Source organism: Adiantum capillus-veneris, chromosome 21 (genome assembly GCF_014529385.1).
Source record: "Adiantum capillus-veneris isolate H3 chromosome 21, ASM1452938v2, whole genome shotgun sequence".
Lineage (NCBI taxonomy): Eukaryota > Viridiplantae > Streptophyta > Polypodiopsida > Polypodiales > Pteridaceae > Adiantum > Adiantum capillus-veneris.
In genome coordinates, this window is record NC_140951.1 from 85899879 (window position 1) to 85918232 (window position 18354).

The 18354-nt window shown below is 44.0% G+C and overlaps 1 protein-coding gene across 3 annotated transcripts in view; it reads right to left on the reverse strand.

Annotated features, from left to right (window-relative positions):
• The window catches only part of LOC147431282 (uncharacterized), a 73426-nt gene extending 58243 nt beyond the window's left edge, over positions 1-15183 (reverse strand). Inside the window, exons 1-3 of one of the 3 annotated variants that reach the window (XM_086493889.1) lie at positions 15047-15183; positions 14629-14710; positions 14408-14520 (exon numbers count right to left, since the gene is read on the reverse strand). The gene's annotated coding sequence lies outside the window, so the exon portion shown is untranslated. The other 2 variants (XM_086493890.1, XM_086493891.1) reach the window with 2 other exon arrangements.
• Between the last annotated feature and the right edge of the window lie 3171 nt (positions 15184-18354).

The window sequence follows — 18354 nt, forward strand, 5'->3', positions numbered from 1 at the left end:
TCCACGCTTCTTTTAAACAAGACTGCGCCAGTTAAATGGCTGAAATTTAAGAAGCTTTTTATTTCTTCTTGGTTGACGCAAGAGTATGAACATGATATACGAACTGCTTGGAACCATCTTCAGATGACCAAGAAAGATACAGTGGACGCTTATTGCGAGAGATTCTGGAACTCTTTTCTACCCGCCTCTTCATTCAAGAAGATCTCATTCAGAGAACAGATTGAGCGGTTTACCTTGGGTCTACCTACAGAGATCCAAGATCACTGCTTGGAACAGAAGTCAGCTTCTATTCAAGAGTTGATGAGTCATGCGAAACGTGGTTTTGCCATTCACTCTGGCAGTCTGACCTACCCCACCGATGAGGCCATGACACAACGAGCTGAACACACTTCTGGGAATGAAAGTAGAAAGAAAAAGAGCAACCCAGAGAAGAAGGATGTACGACCCAAGCTTACTCCTGAGGAGAGAGCTCGCTTCATCAGGGAGGGGAAGTGCTTTGGCTGCAGGGAACATGGACATATCTCTGTGAAGTGCCCTAACCAAGGCACCGAATTAACAAGATGAAGAAAGGCCAGAAAGTTCAAAAGCAGCTGAGAGACATGGCAGAAAAGGCAGATAAAAAGCAGAATTGGTACCACATGGCGTGGGACCTGCACCAAATCAAATGAATGAAAGTACAGACTTTGCCGCTTTTAGGGCAAAGTGAAGGATCAAGAAGCTCTTTTGAAGGAGCCAAGACCAACTTTTTCTCACTTGAAATTGGTGGCTCGATTTGGAATTACGCCCGACAAACTGACGCCACAGGCGGAGGTAGTTCGACTGGCACCCGGATACGGAATGTTGCCATTACACCGAGCATTGGCAAACTTCGTTTGCAATGTTTGCAATGCTCAGGGGTGTTCAGGGCACGCGAGTGATGTTCTACTCGGAATCCCTTGGTACCACAAGAACTACGCCATGGTTGACTACCGGGCCGAGAAAGCGACTTTGACAAATGAAGGGCTCAGAGATTGTACTTTATGAACTTCAGTTTGTTTACTCATTCTTTTGGGAGAGAACTGAACGATGGATAAATGTCGAATATGTTTTGACCTGAACAAAAGAATGCCAAGATTTTTTTTCTCCACACTCATGCTGATTGCTTTTTAGAGGGCCTGAAGATCATACCATTGATCTGATACCTGGAAGCACGCCACCGAACCGGCCACCTTACCGTGTGAGCCGAGCACAGAATGAAGAGATTATGAACCAATCGGAAGACCTCTTGGAAAAGGGTCTTGTCCAGCCTAGTACTTCACCGTATTGCTCTCCACTGTTGTTGGTTTTGAAGAAAGACGGATCTTGGAGAATGTGCATCGATTTTAGAGCTCTCAACAAAATCACCATCAAGAACAGATTTCCGATTCCGAAGATTGATGATATACTCGACAGATTACAGGGATCCTCGTGCTTTAGCAAGATTGATCTGAAGAGTGGATATCATCAAATCAGAATCGCGCCGGGAGACGTCTACAAGACAACTTTTCGGACGACTTTTGGGTTATTTGAGTTTTTGGTGATGCCTTTTGGCTTAACCAATGCTCCTGCGACATTTAACCGAATGATGGACAGGATTTTTCGAGAGTACAGACTATTTGTTGGCACTTTCTTTGACGACATCATTGTTTTCTCCAAGAATGAGGCAAAACACGGAGATGATCTGCTTCACGTCTTTCAGGCATTACGAGATCACAAGTTAGTGATTAATGCAAAGGAAAGTGAATTTTTCCTACCAGAGATACACTTTTTGGGACACATTGTCTCAACAGCAGGAGTGCAACTGGATCCTGCCAAGATAGAGACTATACGTGATTGGCCGGATTTGAAGAATGTCCATGAAGTTGAAAGCTTCTTGGCACTGTGTTCGTACTATAGGCGGTTCATTCAAAAGTTTGCAGAGGTTGCTTCCCCTTTGCATATCTTGACACAAAAAGGAGTACCTTTCTCGTGGGGACCCACAGAGGTGACTACCTTTCAGACATTGAAAGAGAAATCGACTACAGGACCAGTTTTGACTTTGTTGAACTTGCAGAAGTCATTTGAAGTATATTGTGATGCTTGTGGTCATAGTCTGGGTGCGGTCTTAATGCAAGAAGGCCATGTCATTGCCTATGAGAGCCAATTGTTTTCAAGGCCGGAATTAACAGTACAGATATGTGAGAAAGAGCTTTTGGCGGCTATCCATGCTCTTATTCAGTGGCGACATTACCTACTCGGAGTCGGTTTTACAATTTTTACAGATGATGGGAGTTTACGCTACTTCTTGTCACGAAAGCAATTATCTGAAAAAGCAAATGCGGTGAGCAAACATCTTGTCACGGTTTACTTCCGGATTGTCCATGTGCATGGACAGAAGAAATTGGTGGCAAATACTTTGTCCCGAAAACCGTTGGTTCTAGCTATTTCCGCGATACATCATAGAAACTTCGAGGTATTGGTTGGTCAGTATCGCCACAGATATAGATTTTGCAGATGTATTCCGTTGAATACAGAAAGGGGAGATGGTAGCGGACTATTCCATTCGGAATAGCTACTTGATGAAGAAAACCATGTTGAGCATTGCACAGCCGTTGAGGGAAAAGGTTATGACTGAATGCCACCGTCCACCATTTACGGGTCACCGCGGCATTGCTACCACCTTGAAAGGGGTAGAGAGATACTTATTTTGGTCGAGACTCAAGAAGGATGTGGAAGAGTTTGTGCGCAGTATGCCAGAAGGTCAAGTTTTGACAGGTATAAAGCACAAGGATTGTTACAGCCTTCTTACCCATACCCACCCGCCCCTGCAATGGATTTCATTTTTGGTCTCCCGAGAACACAGAATGGTCACGATGATTTTCCGATTACATGGCATGCCTGAGACGATTGTCTCCGACAGAGACCCCAGATTTACGAGTTTGTTTTGGAAGGCAATTTGGGAGAACATTGGCACGCGGTTGCAGTTCTCATCATCATTCCACTTGCAAACTGACGGGCAATCTGAGATTGCCAATTCAGTGGTTTTTGATTTATTAAAGTCTTGTATCTCGAATCAGAAGACTCAATCGGAAAAGTACTTACCTTTGGTGGAATTTGCCTACAATAACACGATACACTCTTCGACGGGGAAGACGCCATTTGAGATTGTTGAAAGTGTTGCAAAGGTTCCACCCTTCCTAAGCACGAAAGATAAGATTTTTGAAGCGGATGAATATACACGAGATTTGGATACAGCTTTTGCCAAGGTTCGCGAGACTTTGCAAAAGTCTCAAGAACGATAGAAAAAGGCAGCGTATCGCCATCGTCGCGACTTGAAATTGAAGGAGGATGATTGGGTGCTCTTACGTTTTGAGAAGGCACGCCGAAGAAAGAAAAAGGGAAAGGAGAGGCTTTTTCCAAAGCTTAGTATGCGATACTACGGACCTTTCCAGATCACTGAAAAGATATATGATGTCTCCTTCCAATTGAAACTGCCAGATACTTGGAGGATTCACAATGCATTTCATGTGAGTCTCTTGAAACCTTTTAAGGGTGATGTGCCTCATCATGGGGAGCCTAATGAGCAACCCGAAGTGGAAGAAAACGAGGAGATCCTTGTTCCTTAACAGATTTTGGCACATAAGGATACGAAGAATAAAGGTAAAGTCCGAAGGCGGTTCTTGGTTAAGTTCAAGAACTATCCTGCATTGGATGCAAAGTGGATGGAGGAGGAGGACCTAGCAGATACTCCTCAGATTGTGAAACTTTACCTCAATGCTTTTGGTTTAGCATAGTCTACTCCAAACGAAACCCAGAATTCAGCTTGGCCGGAGATATGGTGCAGTGGGATGCACAACAGGGGAGTCACTCCGCTCCTTTGTCAACAGATGCCTTGATTTTGATACTAAAGTCATTGATGTCTCTTCTCTTTGAGCTTCAGGGATATTGAGAGTTGACAGTATTCTGCTGGATGACTTTATGAAATGGAATTCCTGATTATGATACTGATTTGTTCTTGACTTCTCTTAAGTGCAGGAACTGATAGACGAAATGACTGCAGCATTTTGGTCTGATTGATCTCGAATAGACATGGTTGCAATAGGGGTTAGTCAATCGGACATCGATGAGGTCCCGATTGGATCTAGATGCGATTGCTAGCTACATTGCCGATAAATCATGGTCTAAGATCTGAATAAATGTTGAATGTCATGTGATGTCCTATGATGTCTAGTGATGTCCTGTGATGTGACTGTTGATTTGGTACATGTGCTAGATGTGTGTTCCTAGTACGTAGGTACTAACAGTCAGTGTCTGTTAAGACGGTTTATGGCTTTTGTCGGTTTTGCAGGCGTGATCGAGGGCAATTACAATGCTTTCAAGAGGGGGGTTATGTCACAAAGTGATGACGTGGCTATCGAGAGCAGAAACTGCCGAAAACCCTAATTCCTGTAAACCCTAATTCCTACAAACCCTAATTCTTGCAAACCCTAATTTTTGCCAGAAACCCAAATTTGTAAAAACCCTAATTTCTAGAAACCCTAACGCTAATTGCAAGCTGAAACCCTAACCTGGCGGCTGAAATGCCACCCGGTAGCAGTACGGATGTTTCTGGATTTTTCGGAGCTGAAAAAAAGCCAACCTAGCGACACAATTTTGCTTTTTGGGCTCTACGCTTTGGAGATAGAGAGAGAAGGGAATACTTGCTTTATTTTACTCTCTTGAGAGAGAGAGAGAGAGAGAGAGAGAGAGAGAGAGAGAGAGAGAGAGAAGTTTTGCTTTTATTTTTGGAAGCTTTTGGGGCTCTGCTTTTGGGCATCCTTGTAATCTTTAAATAAACGGTTCAGGGCTCACTCTGCAGAGCATCTGGACGCAAAGTCTGAGAGTGAAACCCTAACCGCTCTCTTGTACTTTGACATTGATTTAATACAATATAGAAATATCGAAAGGGGCACCAGTCTTTGGGGCCAATAACTCTAGGCACGGAACTGCGTCGGGTCAGTGCAAATCTATTGTGATCTGTGAATTGTTTTGAAGTGGCTATTTAGTGTTGTGGTGATTGATTCTTGACTTGGAGTGTCCAAGTCTGTTACATCTTCATGAGGGGGTTCTTTAGACCTCGACTCGAGAGCCAAGATCGGTGCTTCATGATTAATCGTCTCTACAATGATGTTAGCTTCACTAGAGAAAGTATCAACTAACACATCATCCTTGTGAACAATCACATCATCTTCATGCAAATCATCATGCTTGTCATTATCATCATGCTTGTCATTATCATGCAAATCATCATGCTTGTCATTATCATCATGCTTGTCATTATCATCATGCTTGTCATTATCATCTTCATGCAAATCATCATGCTTGTCATTATCATGCAATTCATCATGCTTGTCATTATCATTCAAATCATCATGCTTATCATTGTCATTCAAATCACGCCTGGTGGGAAAAATTCTTCTTTGCCACCCTCATGCTCATCACCTCCATGCAAAGTATCCATACCGCTTCAGGTGATGACCATCCATTGAAGTCGTGGGTTCCTAAGTTCACACGGAACTTGGGTTCTCGTGGGTCTTGGGTTCTTGAGGGTCTTGAGTTCTTGATTCTTGAGTGCTTTGAGGTTCTTGAGTTCTTGAGGGTCTTGAGGTTCTTCTTTCACTTGCAATCTATGTTAGAGAAGGATCTTCTCTTCACCCGAGTTCTACTCTTTTCCGCGGGCGCACCCCTTGGCGGCCTTGTGCTCATACCAAGGTTGCTTTTTCCCACCTCACGTCGATTGGCCGGCCGCTAAGTGCACGGTCCGCTCTCAATGAGTGAAAAGAGGCACAAGGGGAGGCTGGACAAGCCCTTCTTTCTTTGGGTTTCTGTCACTCTTCAAAAACACGATTAGGAATCGACACGCCCAAGAAATCTTGGGTTACGTGTGACCGCAACAAGCAAAAAAAAATTATGTGGTTCTTGTGGTTCTTTCCTTGAGTGATACAGAACACTGCAAAAGCTCTGATACCAATGTAAGATGCAGCGGAAGTGAATGTTGAACTTTGCTCAAGATGAATGCTCCGAATTGTGCTCAAGGGTTCCTTTTACTTACGGAAGGGAGAGCCTTCCGTTCCTTTAGTGAGAGAGTGCAATGGACACAAACAAAGTGGTGAACACTGTGAATGAAGGTGCTGAGACTGAGAGATAGAGAGAGAAGAATACGACACCAGAATGTTGTCAAACCCTCCTCCGAAGGCCCCACTCTCTATGGCGAGAGCCGTCTACTATTGATTGCACAAATTTCTACAATGCTTGGACTTGCCGACGATGTCGACGACAATGAGGACGATGACGAGATGGGCTGAAATCTGAAAATGCTAATGGCTGAAATCTGGAAATCTTTATCTGCTGAATTCTGACTCTATGTCGATGGCGATGATGCGACGACGACGCGTCGAAAACGCAAATGCTGAAATCTGTGTTTTTCGAGCTGAATCTGCAAACTATGCTGAATCCGACCATGCGACGAGGAACTGTTGCGGGAAGGTGACATCTTCGAGGTTCGGGACTTGTTCTACGATGTCTGACTGCTGAAAACTGAAAACGCTGGTCCTTGATGTCTTGTCGCGACGGAACTGCAAAACGTTGGCTACTATGTTGCTCCAAAAATGCTAGGGCTGAATTCTGTTGCCGCTGTGGATTCTGCTAACGCTAGGGCTGATCTGAGGTCGTACTATCGCCAGGTTGCTGCAATGAAAAAACGCTGGCTGATCTTGGTGCAAAATGCTAGGTCAATGCTGATGCAGAAAACGCTAGGCATGTTGTCTTGTGGGGTCTTGTTGAGAAGGTGCCTGTTGAGCAAGTGTTCCTGCTGCCTCTACTCCCAGAAAGTGCTAGCGCTAGGTTTCTATATATACAAACTTAGCATAATTGCCCTACCTAGTTCCCAACAAAAGTCACTTAAAAATAATAAGTGAAAAATGTCAAAAATAGGAAAAATAGGTCAATGCACTGTAAAAATGCTCATGATGGGTTCTGATGGAAATCTGATGATCATGTTGTGTGCAACCAAAGGATATGCATCTATTCTAAGTGTCTGGACATGCACGGTCTGCGAACAGACTCACAAAAGTGCCAGATCACTTCTTATTCTAGACTGACTTGATTGAATTGAACCCTTGTCATGTTGTAGCTTGTCCACGGACACATAGGGTTGGATGTGTCACGTGACAGATAGTCGACCACGGCGTTGTTCTTGTGGTACCAAGGGATTCCTAGGAGGACGTCACACCATTCCAAAGGCATGATGTAAAAGTCCTCGTGCCCTAAATATCCCTCACAATGCAAACGAAGTTTGCCAATGACAGGTGTAATGGCTACATCCCGTCCGAGCACCGCTAGAACTGCCTCTGCCGGTGGCTCCATCTTGTCGGGCATAATTTTGAGTCGAGCCGCCAATTCAAGTGAAATGAAGTTGGCCTTGGTTCCTCCATCGATTAAAAATGAGGGCTTCCTAATCTTTTACTTTGTCCCATGCACGACAAAGTTTCGTAGTTTCATCCATCTGGCTTGGGTCGGTTCCCATGCAATCTGGTACCAATCCTGCTTTCATCTTGCCTTTTCTGCCACGTTCTTCTGTTGCTCTAGAACTCTCAGGCCTTTCTTCAGTTTGTCCTCGTTGTGCCTTTTTGGGGCACTTTGCGGAGATGTGCCCTTGTTCCCTGCAACCAAAACACTTCCCCTCTTTGAAATAGTCTGCTATCTGTTCTGCAGTCAATTGGAGTCGTGCATCCTTCTTTTTCTAGGAGTTCTTCTTCTTGCTATTGTCGTTTGTCGAGTTCTATCCGGTCCTTTGTGTCAAAACTTCATCAGTGGGGTAGGTCAAGTTACCCAAATGTATTGAGACCCCTCTTTGCATGTCCCATCAGTTGTTGTATAGACTCGGATTTTGCTCAAGGCAGTAATCTCGGATCTTTTTAGGGAGTCTGCAGCAAAACCGCTCAATCTGTCCTTTGAAAGTGACCTTAAACAAAGAAGTCGGTAGAAAAGAATCCCAAAATCTTTAACAATATGCGTCTAAAGTGTCACCCTTGGTCATCCAAAGATGGTTCAAAGCGGTTCTCACATCTCGTTCGTTATGTTGGGTCAACCAAGAAGAAATAAAGAGCCGTTTGAACTTTAACCACTTGGTCAGGGTTTCTTTCCTGAGATTAAGTGTGGACCACCATGTTCGTGCATTTCCCTTCAAAAACGATGCTGCCCTCCTAATCTTGAAGAGCTCTGAGTAGTGTCCTCCAAAGAAGGCTATATCAAACTGCTGAATGAAAGCCAAAGCCTGCGGAGCATCTCGGAATCCGGAAAAGGATTCAAATTTCACTAATTGTCCACCCTCTTTAAATTCCTTTGTCTCTTTGTTTTTGTCTTTGAAGAAAGTGTACTAATTGGCTCTGTAAAAGTGTTTCTTCTTTGCATAAAACATGTGATCGTTAGAGTCCGAACTCTCAGAGGATGACTCCTCCGTAGAACTGTCAGAAACTAGTCGGAATTTGATCTTCTTTGCCTTTTTCTTGTTCTTTCCAAAACTTTGTTTCTTGCTTCGCTTCTTGCCCTTCTTGTCCTCCTCGCTCGAGTCAGCAGAGGAAGAGCTAGAAAAAATGTAGGAAGAAGAACTAGGTAGTCCTTCAAAACGCACATGCTTCTTCTGTTTTTGAGCAGTTGCAAAAGAAGATTGATGGCCCAAGTAACCGAGGTAGTCAGTCCCCTTGTTGCGCTTCTTCAATTGCTTTTTCAATGACTTCTTCATGTCTAGAAGTTAATTGATTCGGGTCTCGACAACATCATGGAGTTCTTTTTCAGAGAACATCCTCAGAGTAGGAGGTTTCTTGATTGCCGGTTTGATTGGTGTCTCAATGGCTTTCTGCCAAAAAGTATGCACTGCATCCATCGGGTGCCATGTCAAAAATTTGGCATATTGAGGATCCTTGGCAAACTAAAGCATCTGCTTTGCGCACTCATCAACCTGCTGTTGACGTTGCATCTCCATGAGTTTATACTGCAAGGGAGGAGGTGGCCCGTACTCATTCTCCCGATAATCCGCTTGAATTTCTCGTACTGCCTCCCGCTTCAGAGGTGGTAGATGGAGTCGTCTGATTTTTTTCGGAATCCATAGGTGCCGGGAGAAGAAGGATCTGATTTCCCGGTAGAAGAGAAATCGGTCGTGCTTTGATACCACTATAACAAACTTGGGCACCCCAAGTCTAGGTTCTATCGCAACACAAGAGATATTCACTTAAAACACTTCACAATTTATTGAATCGACCCGTGCCAAGAGAGATTGGCCCCAAAGACTAGTGCCCTTTTGGTTTTTTTTTTTTAATTAATCTTTGAGCAAAGTACAACTTCCGTGGGTCCTCAGCTCTCAGACTCTGCGTCTAGATGGCCTGAGAAGTAAGGCCCTTGGGTCCCTTTTATTCTTACATAGGGATGCTAAAAGCAGAGCCCCCAAAAGCAAAAACTCAAAAGCTCTTGGTTCCCAAAAGCAATTAGCTCTCAAATCTACCAACAAAAACAGCCAACGTAAAAAGCGAAAATCCGTACGCATGGCCACGTCAGCATGTCAACACAAAAAGTGGGAAATCCGTACGTTGTGCCACGTCAATCAATCAGCGTGATTTTCGAAAATCTGTACAGCGTGCAACGTCAGCCTGTCCATACCGCTGCCACGTCAGTCTGGCCGTACAATGCCACGTCAACAGCCTGACTATCCACGGGTGGTCATGCCACATCATCAATTTGTGACACCCCCTGGCCCCATATATAGGAGTGCCCAAGGTGGGCGCACAGCTCAAGTGGGTGGCCGGCCCCAAACTCAGGCGGTCGTACAAGGTACAACCGAGACTATGGGTGGCCAACCCAAAGACACTAGCCGTACAAGGAAGTGCCCTAGACCTGTGTGAAGCAACAGAGTGGTGTAAATCTAACACCCCCTCTCAGCACCTGATGCTCAACATACCGCGTGAAGCCGAAGATGTGAGGCAAATGATGAAGATGTCTGGTGCAATGTCCACTGAAGGATACTCCATGAGTGTAGTAGCAGTCTGGGGAGTCCCAAACTCCGAAAGATCTCCATGGTAAAGTGTAAACTGTTGTACTCCGTCGATACAAGGTGAAGATACTGCGAGAAGATCCCGAACTAAGCGTGAAAACAACTCCTTGTCGTAAAATAAGTGCCAATAGACCTGCAAGTGTCCTGTCCAATAGGATCTGTGGTGTCTATAGTCAAACCGTCTAGAGAAAATGGGGAAGCACAAGAACCGTCATGAGTATGACCAGAAGCCTGTCAATGCATGAACCTGCAACCCAAGGTGGCCGGCCAGTGGCTAAGCTATTAAAAACTCCAAGAAGGCAAGATGTAGCAATCTACGTCGTAAACGTCCTCCAAAACAAAGAGAGCCAAACTAAACAGTCTGCACTGTAGAAGCTACCGTAAGCTGCAACAATCACCGGGAGACCGCACGGACCACCATCGGATGGTGTCTAGTCAATAGGTTATTAGGTAGGGTAATCCAAGGTGAGGGGAAAGCCAGTCTCAACAATCTGCACCGTGAAGGGCCTTTGAGAAGAGGTGTGGTCAGACCAAGCTATCTGCACCGTAATCATCTTGTAGAAGTAGGGAAGCCAGATTGAGCAATCTGCGTTGTGAATAATCTCTAAGAAGAGGAAAGGCCGCACCAATCTGTCTACGCCATCTTGCTTGTATCTCCTGCCTCCCATCCCCCCAGCGTCAACCAAAACAAACTCCAGAGTCCGCGCCAATGCCACCGCCAAACCGCGACTCGATGTAGCTCTCAATGTGAATGAGCAAGGAGTGGCCTATTGCCCAAGTCAGGGAATAAGTCTGTTGTAAGGTTACCGAGGGTGAGTGTAAGCAACTTTGAAGTAGCAATCCAAATGATCAAGAGTGTAGAAGAGAAACTACACTACCATCCAAGCCAAGCTCCGAGTGACTCCGGATGTAGTCGCATGATGATGCATGATCTCTCACATCTTGCAGGTAATATTTCCAAGAAAGTCTAAAGAACTAAAGTCCCACACCAATCTGTAGATCCAAGCAATTAACCTGTCCAAAAAGTGATCCATGTAGGTGCTCCTGTGTAAGCAAGTGATCTGACGTGTCAAGGTGGACATATCTCGTGTGAACTCCTTTGATGAGTGCAAAGGTATGTCCATAGCAAATCACAAGTCACCACCGCCTCTGGAGTGCGCAACCGCGAATGATGGCTGGAATGAATGGATCTCCCAAGGATCGTACACCCATGTATGATCAAGCCAGTGTTGACGATACCGTATACTGCAGCAATCACTGAGAAACCGCATGGACCACCACCAGATGGTGTCCTCGCAGGAGGTAACCTCATCCTCTGTAAACAACTCAAGCCAAGAGGCCGTTGTCCACCCAAAAACACAACTGCAAGGTGATGAAACGCTGCTGTCCAGCGATTATCAACATGCTCATACGCTCCCGGCATGGTCCGGAGCGGTGAAGAGAGTCTGGGAAGGGTGGTGAATCAAAGTCACGACCTCTGATAGGCTGAAGACAGAGAAAACAGAAAGTATATATGGTTGTAATCTGATGGAAACGAAGAGGATCAGGGCCGGCAAGGCACTGGATGCCAAGCCGGGTATAGGAAGGCAAGATCCAAGATGGGCCAAGGCTAGGGCTCCCACTCATCTGCAAAAACGCAGGTACATCAGCCCTGAAAACGCAGTTCTGCCAAAAAGGCAGGTGCTGGCTGAAAAATGCAGGTGGTAGGGAGGGGGTTTTCCGCGACGAAAAGGCCTAGGAAGGCCAGCGCTGGCTGTAAATGATCGCCAGTGGAAGAAGCAAAAACGAAGGTGGCTGAGCATGCCTTCCCGATGGATGCTGTCCAGAAGATGGCACCACCCCTTCAGGCTATGACGGCTGGCTGTTTTGACTCCTGGGAGAAGAACCTGATGCAAATGATGATGCACCTTGTCTCAAGACCATGAAAGCTCGCTGTTGATACCATGTGAGAGTGCGCGTGTGCGGAAGCGCGAGAGAGAGAGAGAGAGAGAGAGAGAGAGAGAGAGAGAGAGAGAGAGAGAGAAGCTGGTGTGGGAAGAGGGGGCGATCAGCCCCCCTGACTACCAAAGCATGATAGACGTATCAATACAATGTCAGTCTATCTATGAAATGGGTACTCCCCTCGCCCCATATATAGGAGTGCCCAAGTTGGGCGCCCAGCTCAAGTCAGCGGCCGGCCCCCAACTCGGGCAGTCGGACAAGGTACAACCTAGACTATGGGTGGCCAACCCGAAGACACTAGCCGTACAATGAAGTGCCCTAGACCTGTGTGAAGCAATATAGTGGTGTAAATCTAACATCTTTTGACAGCATGAAAAATCAATATGCAAATTCCGAGTTTGGTAAGCAATGGTAGCAAGCTCTTGTCACACAAGGGCCAAACAACTATCTCATCCGTGATGGTCTCTTGTAATTGTCGTTGTCACCTTTGTGTTACCTTCTCTTAAGCAATCCATATTGCACGATGCACATGATGCACTCACGGGTGGGCACAAAACCAGCCACCACCCCTCCGCAATGCTAAAAACCAGCATCCAAACAGTTTTGGCATCGAGCCACCTGGAGTGCAACCTTCAGCCAAGGATTTTCTGAGTATCAACTCTTTTTTGTTAACAACGTTCACCCAAATTTGTTGCCAGCCTTGATCTCCAAAGTCATAGACGAAGTTTTCAAACTACTAGAATAGGATCTAATTTACGAAACATACCACTCTCAAATGGATTGGGGGCTCTCTTTGGGTTGCTTGAGAAGCCATCACGGTGCTATTCACTTCTTTTGTCTCTCACTCTCCCTTAACACACCTCAACCCTAGATCTCCAACTCAGTCAACTCCATAAGGGTAAAGAACATTCTCTAAGTGGAAGGAACCAAGTATGAGATCGTGTTTGTCTAATACGACAGCGTTTGCTACACTTTACATGAAAATCAAGGTCCAAGCACTCTGTTTCTATCATGGCTCCAAGTATGTACATGGAGGCTCCTGTGATGTAGAGGTATCCAAGAAAGTGTTGTAAAGCCACCCCCTTCATGATTCTTGTATCTATTTAAAACCTCAATTCACTGCAAGACACAACTCGCGAATTTCTATTTGATCCCATACATAAACATGAAAAGTGACATAACATCTCTAGATAGGAACGGATAGCCCAAGAATACATGGACGAAAACGATAACTTTGTTGGAAAAAACATCTTTCTTGGCCTTTTCAACTATGATAAATTCAAAACCGTCAAAATATTTTACAGATTATGTTTGCTCCTTCAAGGGCAAGGTTTGAAGGCAAAATACTAGGTAGCTCTCCTAAACAAGACAATTTGCTTCTACAAAGCATAAAAGTATAATCCCTAGTACAACCTATTCCCGTTAGATGGGTGCTTTCATAAACTTATAGCAGCAAACTTACCGATGGGGAAGTGACTATAGCTCCCTGCAAAAAGGAGACACCAGCGACGACACTCAGCATTGCAACTTGTGCCCCGAAACTGAGAGAATACTCATACACAACAAGGGGCCTACAAGCACGTTTACAAATCTCCATTCCACATGTATCATAACCATATACCATATGGTGTAAATTCCCCCTTCAAAATGATATCATGTGTCAAAGCCACATACCATTAGACAAAAGCCATGCTTGGGCATCTCCAATCACCACGAAGTATAGTACATGCTCGGATACATGAGGAGATCACAATAGGATATTATGGATACTCTTTGTGTGATTCTTGTAAAAAAGAGAAGGGCCCTGCCAATGTAACACTCAAAGTGCCATGGGGGACTTGAATCGAACCTCTCGTTCGCACTAAACTCATTCATTATACACAGCCCAATTTATGTTGGCACGATTTACGATCATGCAACAGCCAAATGCCATCTTCATGACATTTTTAAGTGATTTTTTTTAAAACGAAAGCCAAGTAATCACACCCTTGCCTCTCTTCAAACAAGAAGTTTAGCTATTACTTTGTTTTGTATTGCACCATGTGGGAGCAATCTTTCTTTTTTTACGTTGGACAAAGAAATTTAAAAGAAATACATGGTTCTAAAGCAAGATAGTACACGTTTGCAATTGAAAATCCATGACATGTTTACCAAGTCCCTCCCAAAACCATATGCACATACATCAACACATAGTGGTACAAAATTGCAACTACATTGCGGCTCATAGTTTAAGAAAACTGCTAAGTAAGACACTATATTCCAACTCAGTGTGAGCGTGCGCACGCACGCGCTCTCTCCTACACATGTGCGCATGAAGAGAGAGGTGCGCAATGGTCATGTAGCATCTCGACACAGTGTGCAAAGTAACAAAGAGAAGCTACTCACCAGATATACTCTGCAAAGTCCCTTATTGAAAGAAAGAAGAGCACCAAGAGAGGAAGAAGGTGTTTGCAACAAAGAGCTGATGATGGTGGACCTCGATACCCTTTTCAGCAGCACTGTTCAATAAATGAGTAACCGAGAGATTTCAAATCCTTGAAACAAGATACCTCAAATATTCCTCTTATCCAAACAGAGCAACTAAGAAAACCATGAGGATGGCACACCATGGATCGCTGAAAGAAGTGACCCACATTATCCAGATCATTTTCTAGCTTTGCTTTGCCTCTTTTGCACTTGAGAAGGATACTACAGAACCCAAAAAAAAGAATAACGTGCGTGTGAGCATGTATGTAAAGGTGGGTCTCTCTCGGTCTCTCTCTCTCTCTCTCACTCTCTCTCCCCAAACCAACTCTGTGCTATGTGCGTGTCTCTCTCGCAAAGCTCTGTTTCAACTATAACTCTCTCTCTCTCTCACACACACACAAATTTGCTTGTGGGTGCATTCCATAAACCAGTTATGTGTAGGAAGAGAAGAACCAGTTGTGTGGGGGGGACTGTGGGTGTGTCTCTCTCCCTCACAAAAGTTGAAAACTGTTGCGGGTGCTTGTCATTTCTCATCATTGAGAATCTTCGCATACATACCTCTCTTGATAATCTTGCAATGTGGTCAATCGTGAAATTGATTTTGCACGAACCCCGCCTTCTGCCGTACTCGCTATTTGGTTTGAGCGTTGAACCTTCTAGTTCTCAAGCTTCCAGCTCTCATTGGCACACTTGGCATTTTCCACTTTCGGACCCTTCAACCCTTTTCTATTTCCCCACGCTGTAGAATTTCCCCCAACTCCCCTTTTCTCTCAGGTTGCTTTGATCTTTTTAATGGCTACAGGCTATGTCACTAATTGACACCTCTCTTTGGCAGATGGAATCGACCTCTCTTTGGCATATGGAATCGACTACTCACGATCACTCGTTGATCCATGATCGTTGGATTCTTTAGGAAATTCAAAAGATTCTCAAGGGTCTAGAATTTGGGGCTTGAACCCATGCACTATTCACCCTTGAATTTGACTCTAATCGCTAAGCTATCACGTACTTGTTGAAAGGAATGTGTGTGTTAAGTTTACAGTTCCAATCGTCACGCATGAATCTACGCTTAGTGTGGTGCACATTCCCTCCCAAGTTCACACCAATTTTGGTGTATTGCACACTAAGTTCACACCCTGTTTAAATCAAGTTCACAAACACTTAGTTCAAAAATGTGATCCGACTGCCCAGATTGCTCCTGCCTCGCAACGCCTAATGTGGGCCATTGATCCCACCTCCCATGGAGGTGTTAATTAGTGACGAGGACGTGCAGGCTCCTACCCTCCATTACTTCTTGTAACCAAAAGGTTAAATTGACCTCATTGCTTAGGCCAAATGCTCCAAAAAAAATGAAGAGCCAGTTGGCTATTGCACTAAGAGGAAACTTTGCACCCTTGCATGAGATGTTGCTCATTAACAGTAACAAATGGGAAGCAACGTACGAGAAAGTCTTGTTTCCTAAACAACCATGCTTCCTTCCTATTAAGATATGAACCAAAACTACTAGTAAAAGAAATGCAAGATTGTAGAATTTGTTAACTATTGTCATGTATTTTAATCGGTATTTCTTCCTTTCACCAAGTTGAAATCAACTAGTTTGGATTTTAACGAGCTCTAGGCTAAGTTGAAGCAAACCTTTCCCATAGACCAACTATACTCAAGTAATTTTTGTCTTGCAATGTGGGCGAGCAATTACATCTACTCACCTTTCAGTGTTCATCTAACAACCCAAGCGACTAGAAACAATCCATAAAGGGGAAACATCTTGCTTGGTTGAATCACCCTCACCTTCCAGATTGCAAATGCAAGAAAGAGATAGCACTGATGAGGTTGTCTCCCTAGAAAGGGCCCTTTAAAGGCATTGTTATTTTCCTTTGAAGGTAAGGTCTAACTCACACTACAAAGGTTCTTAGAGGAAGATTCATTCTACCAAAAGTATTGTCTCTACTTTTTCATATAGACTAGGTGGTTGGTCCAACCACCTTCCACACACTAGAAACGACCCCTGCACTTAGGAACAATGAGGGAGCATGCTTAAAGAAAACTTGCAAATGTGGTGAAGACTCGACGGGAGAGTGATCTTGGCATGCTTAGACTACAACTTCCCTCAAAATAGTAGAAACACATTTGACAACCAATTGAGAAGAATGAGAGAGCATTTTATCATTGGAAGCTTAAGGACAACATGCATCGGCAATGAAGATTCAAAGGGAGGGAGATTTTCGCGGCCACCTTCCACACAATAGAAATGCACTCAACAACTAGTTGAAAACAATGATGGAGCATTATCTTGGTTGAAACTTATTCACAACTTGTAGTTACATTGAAGACTCAAATGAATGGAGATTTTGGCTCGACCATGGGGTAGTGCTGGGCCTCCAAGTTTTGGAAGGTCTTTTCCATTGGAAGGTCTATGGTTGGAGTTACATGGGTTCAGTGTGTTCGTGCGTGCGTGCGTGCATGCATGTGTGTGTGTGTGTGTGTGTGTGTTTTGTTGTTTTTAGACGTATCCTTATACACAAAAGAACATAACAATTCAAAAGACAATTGCTTTAGACAAAGTACAAAGATTAGCACAAAAACAACTCAGTCTTTTATTCATTTTTGTACATCATAGTGAGAATGAGGTATCATTCTAGTGTTTTGCACATAAGATAGTCATGAACAGCTTATTCTGAAGTGAAAGAGGTCAGGTTCAACAGTGATGGACAACAGCTTAGCCAAAAAGATTCTAAGTAAAGATAGAGTCCTCATCTGCATCCATATAAACAAAACAACAAATTTGTTAGCCTTGAATATGTATTACATGTGTCAACAAACCTATCAATTGTTATCCATGTCCTACTTAAATCTTTTTTAACTTATATCTACCATCCATGTAGTGTTAAATATCAGCAAATATCCATTCTCAGAATAGTAAGCTATAGATGAAATTGACATGTGTGTGTGTGTGTGTGTGTGTGTGTGTGTGTGTGTGTGTGTGTGTGTGTGTGTGTGTGAGAGAGAGAGAGAGAGAGAGAGAGAGAGAGAGAGAGAGAATTGGACATGATAATAGTTTAACAAGGGGAGGAGAATAATACAAAGATAGAAACACCTCACCATTGTTTCATTAAACATTAGATGCCATAGGATTACAACCAAGGTAGGAGCTAGTATGTAAATATACAATAAGAAATTATAAACTTGTCAAGCATTCCATAAAGGGCAATGAAGATCCCTGCTATCTACCACCATCACACTAAAACAAACAAGAAAATTTAGTTTGAAAGATGTTGAAGGCAAGCTTCAACACGATATTCCACATGTTATTGATGTCCACACTATGCGGAAAGAAAAAATGCTTAGAGAATGACATGAGTGTGTTACTCTATGGAAAGCCATGTGGATGTAGTGTAGGGCCAATTAGTTTCTCTATGAGTTTGCTTATTCTCACATCCGTTGCTACTACTCCCACCTTTACTAGTTCTTGGAAGATAAGTTCTTTAGCCACCATCTTCGCTTTAGGCAAGTGGGTCCACGAGTGAAACTTCTCTAAGTATTTGTGCAGATAATTCTCCCATCATGGCCCGTTGTTACTCGTAAGGTTTTGAAGCTTCTAAGGATTTTGCAAGATCTTATTTAATGATGGAATTTTCATGCGCATCCTTTTCCTGGTTGTGAGGTCGGCAACGTATAGTATCCCATGTGTATAAATTTTAAGAGTTTTTACTCTAAATTATATAGTGACCCTTACCTAAGGGTTGGTTCCCATGTGTAGGTGGCCTGCAAGCCTTCTCACGCCAAGGATTCCTAGCTATTAGGGGTAGTAGGCCCCTCAATATGGGTCCCTAGTGCTCACCAAGCTCTACATGCTTTAGTACACCTCG